This window comes from Arachis ipaensis, chromosome B05 (assembly GCF_000816755.2).
Source record: "Arachis ipaensis cultivar K30076 chromosome B05, Araip1.1, whole genome shotgun sequence".
NCBI lineage: Eukaryota > Viridiplantae > Streptophyta > Magnoliopsida > Fabales > Fabaceae > Arachis > Arachis ipaensis.
The window spans coordinates 79,699,111-79,710,373 of NC_029789.2; the positions used below are offsets into that span (position 1 = coordinate 79,699,111).

An 11,263-nucleotide genomic window follows, 5' to 3' on the forward strand; every position below is an offset into this window, starting at 1 on the left:
GTTGCTGGAGTTGTTGCTGAACACGCAGCCAACAATGCCCCTTCTTCCTCCTTGCTGTGCACATCTTTTGGCGTTGCCAACTTGGTTTCTAAGTCACCAACGTGCTTGTTCCTCCTTGCTCCATCACCTTGCTATGTTCCCAATCTCTCTTGCTCCAATTCTTGCTCCATTGCTTTCTTGCTTCATCACCTAACATAAACCAAACAAACTTCCTCAAAGTCTTGTCATTCTATGAAATAAATTTTAAGGGAATCATTCACATCAATTTGTTTATAAACTCCTTGAATCATTTGCATGGATTATGCCAAATTTCACCTAGTTCTTTGTTCATGAATGCATGGAGATGAAACTCATTAAAATGCTTGTTTATTTCAAAGAAAATGAATGAAACTAAGCTAAAACTACTTAAACTAACTAGCTAATATAGAAAAGATGCAAACGCATCACAACACCAAACTTAAACCTTGCTTGTCCTCAAGCAAGAAAAGAACTATGCAAAAAAGATTTCTTTCAATCGGAACGGGTTGAGGAGTAGCTTGTAATGCCTTAGTGAGTGAAGTGATTAGTTGACAGTGGGGTGAACCCTGAATTATATGCTCATACAAGGGTTCCAGTGCTTATTAGTCCCTACATTTTGGAAGTCTTAGGTCTTAGGACTTTCATTCAAATGATATCATGGAAATCTCTCTATAGGTAATCACCTTGAAGCAGCTTATAGTTTTTGTGTCATGGCCTTGACTCTAAGTGTCATGTCTCAAAGCGGCTCTTTAGATAAGCTTTCAATCAATACTCCCAAACCAGTTGGTTTTAAGGTATTAGGTGTTGAAGCACCCCTTAGGATTTACTTGCTCAAGCTTCTCTCTTTGACACAATTCTACCACAAGCATTTAACTAGGATAATAACTCTTTGAGTTCTTATTTCTTTCTTTTTCTTCCTAGTAATTGATGCTCAGAGCCTTTTGCCATGTTCTTTTTTTTTTTGCGATTTCTTGGATCAAAAGATGTTTGAGAATCTCCACAATACTTCTCTGAACTCTATTTCCTGCCTATGAGCTCCCATGCAGGTTTTCACAAACATGTCACAAACATGCAACCTCAATACACAATCATATAACTAGAATCACCACTTCTCTTAATCTTTTGCTTGCCTCAAAACAAATTTTTGACTCCTCAATCATTCTTTTCAAAGAAATGTTCTCTATTTGCAATTTATAGATCTTGAGTATAAGCAAATTCTCAAGTGTATGGTGCTATGATGTATTTAGCATCTTAGTTATTTATCTTTTAAGGAGATTATGCTAAGCAGACAAGCAGGGGTGCAATATTGCTCTCAATCATAACAGTTTTGAATATAAGACAATCACTTAACAATACAACCTTTTGGAGTTTACTTGCTTTACTCCTTATCATCATCATTGTTGGTCTTTACATCCTTCTTTGCCTCTTTGGTTGATGATGCTTAATCCTTCTAAAAATTGAAGTGACTGCCTATAATAAATTTTGAAAGTTGCTTGTCCCCAAGCACTTGAGAGATGGTTAGCATGCAGGTATGCTTGTGAGTTCTTGACCTTAAGTTGGTGTGGAAACACCAAACTTAGTTCCTTTCCTACTTCTATATGCCAACACAGAATGCTTCTTTCATGCATGCATACTACATCATGTGCTTTAAGTCTATGAGTAAATAAAATACAGGACTAAAAGGTAAACAAATGAAATTGCAGGCTTAGCCAATTTCTATGATTGTTTGGGATTTGTGATTATTCATAATTATCTCAAGAGTTACTTTGTTTTCCATGAATGTTGGTGGAACACCAAACTTAGTACCATGCATTCACCCTTAATTTTTTTCTTTGTTGATACAATCACATTGGTGTGGAACACCAAACTTAATTCCTTGCAATACATAGAAGTTGAACTAACCATTTATTCTGAGAAGAATATGAAAAAGTAGTTACCTAAGGTTGGGTTGCCTCCCAACAAGCGCTCTTTTATCGTCATTAGCTTGACGATTGTCCCTCTTTAGGGAGGATGATGATCACAGTGCCTTAATCCTTCCCCTCTCACCGTGAGCATCCTTCCAATATCCTTCTTCATGATTTTCACATGTTCAAGTGAGAGGATTTTGTTCACTGTGTAATATCCAGAAAAGTGTGGAGATGTTTCCATTGGTTGGTAAGTTAGCATCACTTTATCCCCTGGTGAGAAGCCTTCAGTAGGAATTTTCTTGTTTCTCCATCCTCTTGGCACTTTCTTCTTGGGACTCTTTTCTTTTCCAGGAAAAAGTTCAGATCTTGGAGCCTCAATTATTTCTGGAAGGTTCTTGTTGAGAATCTCAAATGCAAACTTTGGTTGTAACTTCTCCTCTATTCTTTGAGCTTGTTGCACCACTTCTACCTCTTCCTTTCTTTTCCAACATGAGCTTAGGTGCATTGGAAGTGTTTCATCAGGTGCCTCTTTCAAGTTTGGATCTATGGAATCAATCTTCATACACTCTTCCTCTTGGGTGGAATCTTGAAAATTCTTCAAGACATGGAACACTATATGCTCTACATGCACCCTTAGCGTCAATTCTCCTTTTTCAACATCTATCAATGCCCTGGCAGTAGCTAAGAAAGTTCTCCCTAGGATAATAAGAGTGTTGTCATCTTCCTCTATGTCTAAGATGACAAAGTCAGCTGGGAGGAAAAATTTGTCCACCTTTACCAATACATTCTACACAACCCCAAGTGCTTGCTGAATAGATTTGTCCGCCATTTGAAGGGCTATTTTTGTGGGTTTCAATTCATGAATCTGAAGCTTCCTCATTAAAGATAGATGCATTAGATTTATGCTTACACCAAGGTCACAAAATGCTTTCTCAATCATCATGTTGCCTATGGTGCAGAGGATATGAAAGCTCCCTGGGTCCTTCCTCTTTCTTGGCAATCCTTTCTGGATGATGGCGCTACACTCCCTGGTCATTACAACCATTTGTCCCTCCTTCAAGGATCTTTTCTTTGTCAACAATTCCTTCATGAACTTTGCATATAATGGCATTTGTTCAAGTGCTTCTATGAAGGGGATGTTGATGTGCAGTGTCTTGAATATCTCCAGGAATTTGGAGTATTATTTCTCTTTGTTCTCTTCCTTGAGCCTTTAAGGGTATGGGATCATTGGTTGGTATGCTTTCATTGCCTCCTTCTTAGCTAACTTCTCACTTTGTGTGGAAGTTTCTTGCTCCTGCTTTTGCTCCTTTACCTCTCCTTTTAGCCCTTCTTTGTTATGCTCTTCCTGAGTGATGGCTTCTGTTTCCACCTTCTTCCCACTTCTCAATGTGATTGCTTTACACTCCTCCCACTTTATGGCTTTTCCTGTGTCCCTTGGGTTGTCTTCAGTGGTACTAGGGAATGCTCGCTTCTCACCTATCTCTGTGATATGTTTAGCCATTTATCCCATTTGTCAGGGCTTGATCTTGTCTTGCCATTTCTTGAGTCTTAATGAGTTTCTCCATTAACATCTCTAAGTTAGAGATCCTCTGAGAGTCTAGACGTGGTTGCATGGGAGGTAATGGTTGCTGGTGGAGGTTGTTTGGAGCATTGAGGTGGTTATTTTGTGAATTGAATAGAAGTGTGGAAAAGTTATTTTGGTGAGTTTGTGAGTTGTTATGAGGTGGATGATATGTGTTTTGTGAGTTTTTGTATTGGTTAGTGTTACTGGATGAATGATTTTGGTTGTTTGTGTTGCGGGAGTTGTTGGAATTGTGGTTTCTCTGCCATGAATTTTGATTATCACCCCATCTCAGGTTGGGGTGATTCCTCCAAGATGAGTTGTATGTGTATCCATGGAAATCATTTTGAGAAGAATTTGAGGTATTATGCATATATTGAACCTTGACGTTGTGATTTTTGCCAGTAAAGAATTTCATAAAAATATTCGCGTTGTAGATATAGTCTCTAAACCAACAGAAATCCCTTCGTACAAACGTTTTGGTTGTCACAAGTAACAAACCCCTTAAAAATTGATAACCGAAGTATTCAAACCTCGGGTTGTCTTCTCAAGGAACTGCAGGGAAGTATGTTCTTATTATCGGTTATGAAGATTGTAGAATTGGGGGTTTTAAGAATGAGGGAAAAATATGACAGTTGATTTAAATAGCAATTAAAATAAATAAACAAATACTGTAAAGCAAACTTTTGGCAAGGTATGAGAAATTGGAAGTCCAGGCTTAGTTATTCTTATCAACAACAATGAAAGTTGAATCTTAATTCCACGTAGTCAACCTTTACTAAAGCAAAGGAAAGTCAAGGGACTAATTGGCTTGATCTTCGAATCCTATTTATTTCCTAAGAAAAGGTTGGGATTATTGAAGTTCAATTCAATTAGCAAAGATAACAGTTATCAATTATGTTGAGATAAGATAACTCCTGAGTTACTGCTTTCTTAACCAAAACCAAAAGAGGAAAAAGTAAAATTGCTGGAATAAAAATGCCTTCAGATGTAAAGCAACAATAACATAAATTGAATATAACATGAAGAGTTCATAAACTAAATTGGAAGAATAAATAAAAATAAAGAACCTGGGATTGAGAGTTACTCCTAAAAGTAAGAAAAGTCCTAAATCCTAATCCTAAGAGAGAGAGAGAGTGGAAATTGGCGAGCTCTCCCTTGAATGGATGCATTCCTTCACTTCATAACCTCTGGTCTATGCCTTCTGGACTTGGATTTGGGCCAAAAAGGGCTTCAGAATTTGCTATGAGCGTTTTCTGCAATTTCTGGTGCGTAGCCTCTGTCACGCGTCCGCGTGGGTCACGCGGTCGCGTCATTCGGAGCTTTTCCTTGCCACGCGGTCGCGTCAGTCATGCGGCTGCGTCATATGCATTCTGCTTAAGGCGCACGGTCGCGTCAGTCATGTGGCCGCGTCGCTGCTGATTTGCGCTTGGCACGCGATCGCGTCGTCCATGCGATCGCGTGGATATAAATTTCTTCAAGGACTCCATTTTGCGCTTTCCTTCTATTTTTGTATGTTTCCTTTCTATCCTTTGAGTCATTCCTACCTTAGAAGATCTAAAACTACTCAACACACTAATCACGGCATCGAATGGAAATAAAGGTAATTGAAATAATTAATTTTAAAGCATAGGAAACATGTTTTTCACATACATCATATAATAAGGAAGGGAAAGTAAAACCATGCAATTAACATGAATAAGTGGGTGAAGGATTGAATAAATCACTCAAACTAAGCACAAAATACATCATAAAATATGGGTTTATCAACCTCCCCACACTTAAACAATAGCATGTCCTCATGCTAATTCCAAGGTAATAAGTAAGGTTAAAGTGATGGAATGTCATGCAATGCAATCTAATCTAAATGCAACTACCTAAATGAATGATGCATCATGCAATTCTAATTTATTCACTCATATATAAAGCTTACAGGTAGTTAAATTAATTCACATTCTCAAGGAGTCATATAGATATATATAGCCAAGTCTTAGATAATCAATAAGCACTTTTACAGTTGAGATGGGAGAAAAAGCATTTTATGAACTTGCAAGACAATTAGATAATTCAAACAGAGATAAATGTTAATGAGCTATTGAACCCTCACTGGATTTGTGTTTACTCTCTAGTTACTCAGTGTTTATTGGGTTAATCACTCTATTCCTCTTTTTATTCTTCCTTTCTATAACTTTGTTCTTCATCTAACCAATCAACAATTATAGAATAAAGTCATACCAAAAATCACGAGGTCTTTAATTAAGGTTGTAATAGGGCCAAGGTAAAGGTAAGGATATGTGTATAAGGCTAAGTGAGCTAAATAGTGAATCCTTAATTAGACTAAGATCTCACCTAACATACATACTTAGTAAAACAAAACTTCTTTACCTATTTTCCCATATTTTCCCACTTGATGTTACATGCTCATGTTTCAATTTTTATTTTTTATTTTTTTTATTATTATTTTTTTTATCCCATGTGCATTGCTTTTATTTTGCATTTGGGGAATTCTTTTTGTATCTCCTTTATTAAATACTGAAAAATAATTTTTTTTAAATGCACATGGTAATTTAATCACTTTGATTTCTCATGAGCATGCTTCCCAAAATTTCTTATTTTGAGTTATTTTTATCCTTTTCAATTTTTTTTCTACCTCTTGTTTTTATCATCCATGTTCCCAATAGGTTTCCCACATTTTAAACTATTCATAATTTTCTATCTTAAGCTAACCAAGGATTCAACTTGGGATTTTATTTTGTTTTTCTGCTTAAGACTAGTAGTGTGGCTAAATAGAATAAAAGGGGTTTAAAGGCTCAAGGGGGCTAACAAGGGTGATGTGAAAGGTAGGTTATTTTTGGGATAAGTGAGCTAAAATCAAATAATGGCGTCAATCATTCTTTTGGTATGTATCTATATTCTATATTCTATATTCTATATTCTATAACTGGACATATAGATTAAAACAAAGTAAAGAATACCAGAATATAAAAGAAGGGCGGAACACACAGGAATAAAAATTATGGTTACAGCTCAAAACTCACAGGCTATGTGTTCTCTAGCTCAAAAATCATTTATCACTTATGTATGTCATGCAGGTTTAGTTAAAATTTCTCATTATTCTCAATGTAAAAATTATATTGAATGGCTTTAAAGTTCTGGTGTTTATCCTTGATGAAGTGTTGTTAACTTAACTACATGATGTAATGCTATATATACAAGGTTTATGGATTTAAATCTGTTATGTTCAAGTTCCTAGCTTACTTCCTTTTTATATTTTCAATTTAAACTAAGCTATCTTATGATAAGAAGGGTAAACTATACTGAATAATCCACTAATAAGTTAGAATTGCAAACTAAACTAAATAACTAAGATATGAACTAAAGTGCAAGATGCAGAAATAGAGTAAAAATACATAAAAGCAATGTATAAGTACTCAGAAAATAAAAATAAAAATAAAGAGAAAAATACAGAAAAATATCCAAAATAAAAGAAAAAGAGTCTGTAGTGGATCACCAAAATAATACGCCAGAGATGGCGACCTCCCCACACTTAAAATGAAGCATCGTCCCTGATGCTCACTCACGCAGGGTGTGAAGGGGTGTCATCACTGGAAGGGATGGTAGCTGGTGTCTCTGTGGTGGCCGACTAAATGTTTGGCTGCTGGAGAGGAGGGACTGTCTGAATGGAGATCTCAGGATCTACAGCCTGGATCTACTGGGGTGCTGCCTGCTGGGTGTCAGCCTGCTCCGCCTCTCCCTGGGGATGGGTCTCTGCCTCGGGCGCATCCGCCTCCTCCTCAGATGCCTCAGAAGGTGTGTTAGGCTCGGAGGGGATGTCGCCGATCGTATCATCAGCTTCACGTGTTCGTAGCGTCGCTTGTTGCGACGCTCCATCTGGTCAAGTCGTCGAAACAAGCGATGCACCAGATGATAGACAGGCTCTGAGGTAGGGGTAGATGGTGCAGCAGTGGAGGAAGAGGGACCGGTAGATGGTATAGCCGTATCATCAGCAGTAGCAGTCAGGAATGAGGGTCTGTAGCCCAAGGCCAGGAAGTTCCTGCTGTGCGGGATAAGCTTCTTGCACTCTGCAGCAGGTGGCCTCTCATCAGCATCCTCCCATGGCACGTCAGCTCGACGGCCCAGCTGTGTAACCAGATAGGGAAAGGGGAGAGTGCCGCGGACGTGGACCCTGGCCATGTAGTGACGGATAAAGCGTGGCAGGTACAGGTCCTTGTCCTCCATCACACACCAAAGGAGGGTGATCATAGCGGCTGGTATCTCAGTCTTGTGAGTACTCGGCATAATGTAGTTGCTGAAGATCTGATGCCATAGTCGAGCCTCATCGTTCAGGTAAATCCACTTGATCCCTTTGGGCATGGTGGTGTTCTGACCCATGATCCAAGGAACGGACAGGTCAAGGGCAATCCGGGCCTTGACTGCATCCCAGTCAAACTTCATGAAGCGCATATCCTCCTCAGCTTTCTGATAGCCATCTGTCTGATCAGTCTTAGGAAGAAGTTTCAGAACCTCTTCTATTGCCTCCTCAGTAACCAATATTTGCTTCCCTCTGAGGTTTACTGCATCTAGGGAAGTTTTGAAGTAGTTGCAGTAGAATTCCCTAACCCAAGATGCATTAACCTCAATCAGAGGTCTCTCCAGAAAGAACTAGCCTCGTTTTTTGATCTGATCAGAGGTGTATTGCCGGAGTTCTTCTGGGATCTTCAAAGTCCGCTCCAGGTATAGGTTCCTGGAGTTTGCAAACACCGGATACTACAGCTCACAGTATCGGTTTGCAAACTTTACTGGGTCAGTGGCGGGAAGTAGCTGGTCGGCCTTCTCCTGCGGGGTAAAGGCTTTCTCCCGTGAGGAGGCGTCGTGCATGAGGTCGATGATAGACACAGAGGCTTCGCCTCGTTTCCTTTTGCCAGTAGTGGCCTTGCCTTTGCCCCGTCTCTGGGAACCTGACATCCTGAAAAACAGAAAACTAGGATATAGTAAAAATAGGAAAGCAAATAGGCAAATAGTCAAAGAAAACACAAAATGGCAAAGGAGCAATAGGATAATGAATATGAGTTAAGTAGAATGTGCATTTAGGATTGTATATCAGTGAAAAGTCTAAAAAGAAGAAATCACAATCCAAAATTTAATTGAATGCAAGTTAAATAGAAAAAATTAACATCATGCCTGGGTTAGAATGTTAAAAGAAAGTGAAAGAAAAGCAAGAAAAGAAGTTTTGAAAAGGTTAGGTTGGTTAGAGTTAAAATTAGTGAGTTAGTGAAAAATGGGTTAAAGTAAGAGGCATAATGAAAATAGACCAAGTAACAAGTAATCACAGGTAGAAACTATAGGTAACTCATATTTAAACAAGTAAAACAGTTTGATGATGATTCAAATAGAGATGAAGAAAGCAAAAATAGGAATCAAACATCAAAATTGCAGTTTATGAACCAGGAGATCAAAGAAAATAAGAATGCATGCCTAAGCATTCATGAATTGGTTTGGTGAAATTATAAGAAAGCACAGTTGAAAATGCCAAAACCAAGACATGAACAGAAATATTTCACAGAAATTTGGGCAGCATTCTGGCTAAAATAGGACATTCCCGGAAAATAAACAGCAAACAAGCAGTTCATATGAATCCAAATTAAAGCTTGCAATTACATATACGGAATATAAACATGAAAGTTCAATGTAAAGAGCAGCAAATGCAGGAAAATACAGCATATGTAAGATCACAGCAGCAACAGATTTGCATATTTGATAAAACAGAAACAAGAACAGTGCAAATAAACAGACCTAAATCCACTAACCACATCCTAGGCTACCTAACAACCTAAAATCCACTAGAACATGCATATCTAACTATCCTAACATGAACAAAAATAGAAAAATAGGAACAAACTACGAACGGATAAAAGGGATTGCGTGATGCGGAACCTGGAAGGCGAAAGAAGGGGGTTGGGGTATAGAGGTGGCTGGGGTGGTGGCGGTGACACCGGTGCGGCGGCTGGCGGCAGTGGGCACGGCGGTTGCTGCTGTTAGGGGGGTAGGGGCTTTGGGAAGGGTAATAGGGGAAGTAGGGGAGAGCCATGCGACCGCGTGGGGCACACGGTCGCGTGGTTGGGGTGAAAATGGGGTTGACGCGATCGCGTGGGGTACGCGATCGCATGGAGGGGGTAAAAGAAGGGATGACGCAATCCCATGGGGCATGCGATCGCATCGCTGGAAATTGTGCTAAAACGCATGAATCCAGCGTCGTTCCAGCGCAACTCTCTGTCTCCTATTGGGAATTGTGCAATCCATGCGACGCGATCGCATCGCTCACGCTGTCACGTGGGATTGGTTGTGTGCATGTGGCGCGATCGCATGGGGCATGCGATCGCGTGGGCCATTTTGTGCTAGACGCACAACGGCCGCATGATTCCAGCCTAACTTTCTGGACGTTGGATGTTGACACTGATCTCTAGGTCACGCAGCCACGTGGATGACGTGGTCGCATGGGAAGTGTAGTTCGCCATTTGACGCGATCGCATGAGTGATGCGGCCGCGTCGCGCACCCTTTTTTTTCTTTTTTTTATATGCAAAATGCGGAATGCAATATGCAGAATGCAGTGCTTGATGTAAATGCTGTGCATGATTCCAGGTTCAATAAAATAAAATAAAATTCAAAAACAAACAAAACTAAATAAAATTAAAATTGCAAAAGGAACGATCATACCACCGTGGGTTGTCTCCCACCTAGCACTTTTAGTTAAAGTCCTTAAGTTGGACATTTGAAGAGCTTCCTGTTATGGTGGCTTGTGTTTAAATTCATCCAGAAATCTCCACCAGTGCTTGGAATGCCAATAGCCTCCGGGGTCCCAAACTAGGCATGTGAAGCTTCTGAGCAGCTTCAAACAGATTTTCAGGCTTCCAGGGTGACGAATGTTAGAATAGATTCCAGGATCCCAAGCCTTGGATCTAAATTCGCCTCCGTCTTGATCTATATTTTTCCATTCGGGCGATTTAGAAAGTAGATTCTCACCATAGTGACCAAACATTTTCCGAGATCCATTCAATTGAGCTTGATACCAATCCGTGCACTTCAAATTGAAGTGTGGAACCTTATTGAACCTTGTACACTAGCTCTGAGCACGAGCCATTTCCCTCTTACTCTTAAAGCCGCATAGAGCTCTAAGCTGGCCATCTGTTTCAAGTAAACCATATTCAAGTGAATAAGTAAAGTTAAAGGTTAAGTATTGTACCCACTTGAAGCTTGTATTAGGCGGTAATGGCCTTGGGGTAGGTGATTCCAACGGTTCTGTGAGTTCTACTCCCTTGTGTTCTTCTGTGAATTCCTCCACTTCCTTGTAAGGTTCTTCAAATGCATCTGAGTCCTGGTCAAAGTCTTCTATGTCTTCCTCATCACTTGAGTCATAGATGGGAGGTTGAGAGAAATCTACCTCTGCATCATCTTCGTATTCATTTGGGGAACATTCTTCGATCTCAGAGAATTCACTTGCGGATGCAAGTTCATTACTAAGAGAGCTTGACTTGCGACTATCATTATCAAGGGAATTTGTGTCCTGGGTTATTCCGTCTAGTTCTTCATAAATGACTTGCCTTGGGGATTGTGTAATATCCTCCTTAGCATTAACTGTAAGGTCCTTGACGGAGTTCTCCTCAGCTCTGGATTCCCATGGAGGTTCAGCATCTCCTAGATCCTCAACCAACTCTTCTTCTTGTACAATGACAGCTTCTTCTACTTGTTCTAGTACGAATTCATGCTCTGTCTTGTCCA

At 39.7% G+C, this 11,263-nt stretch overlaps 1 long non-coding RNA gene across 1 annotated transcript in view; it reads right to left on the bottom strand.

The window, feature by feature from the left end:
* Nucleotides 306–11,263, bottom strand: part of LOC110262889 — a 15,281-nt gene continuing 4,323 nt past the window's right edge. Inside the window, exon 3 of the long non-coding RNA XR_002347901.1 lies at nt 306–315. This is a non-coding gene — a long non-coding RNA (uncharacterized LOC110262889). The remainder of the gene's footprint in view (nt 316–11,263) is intronic.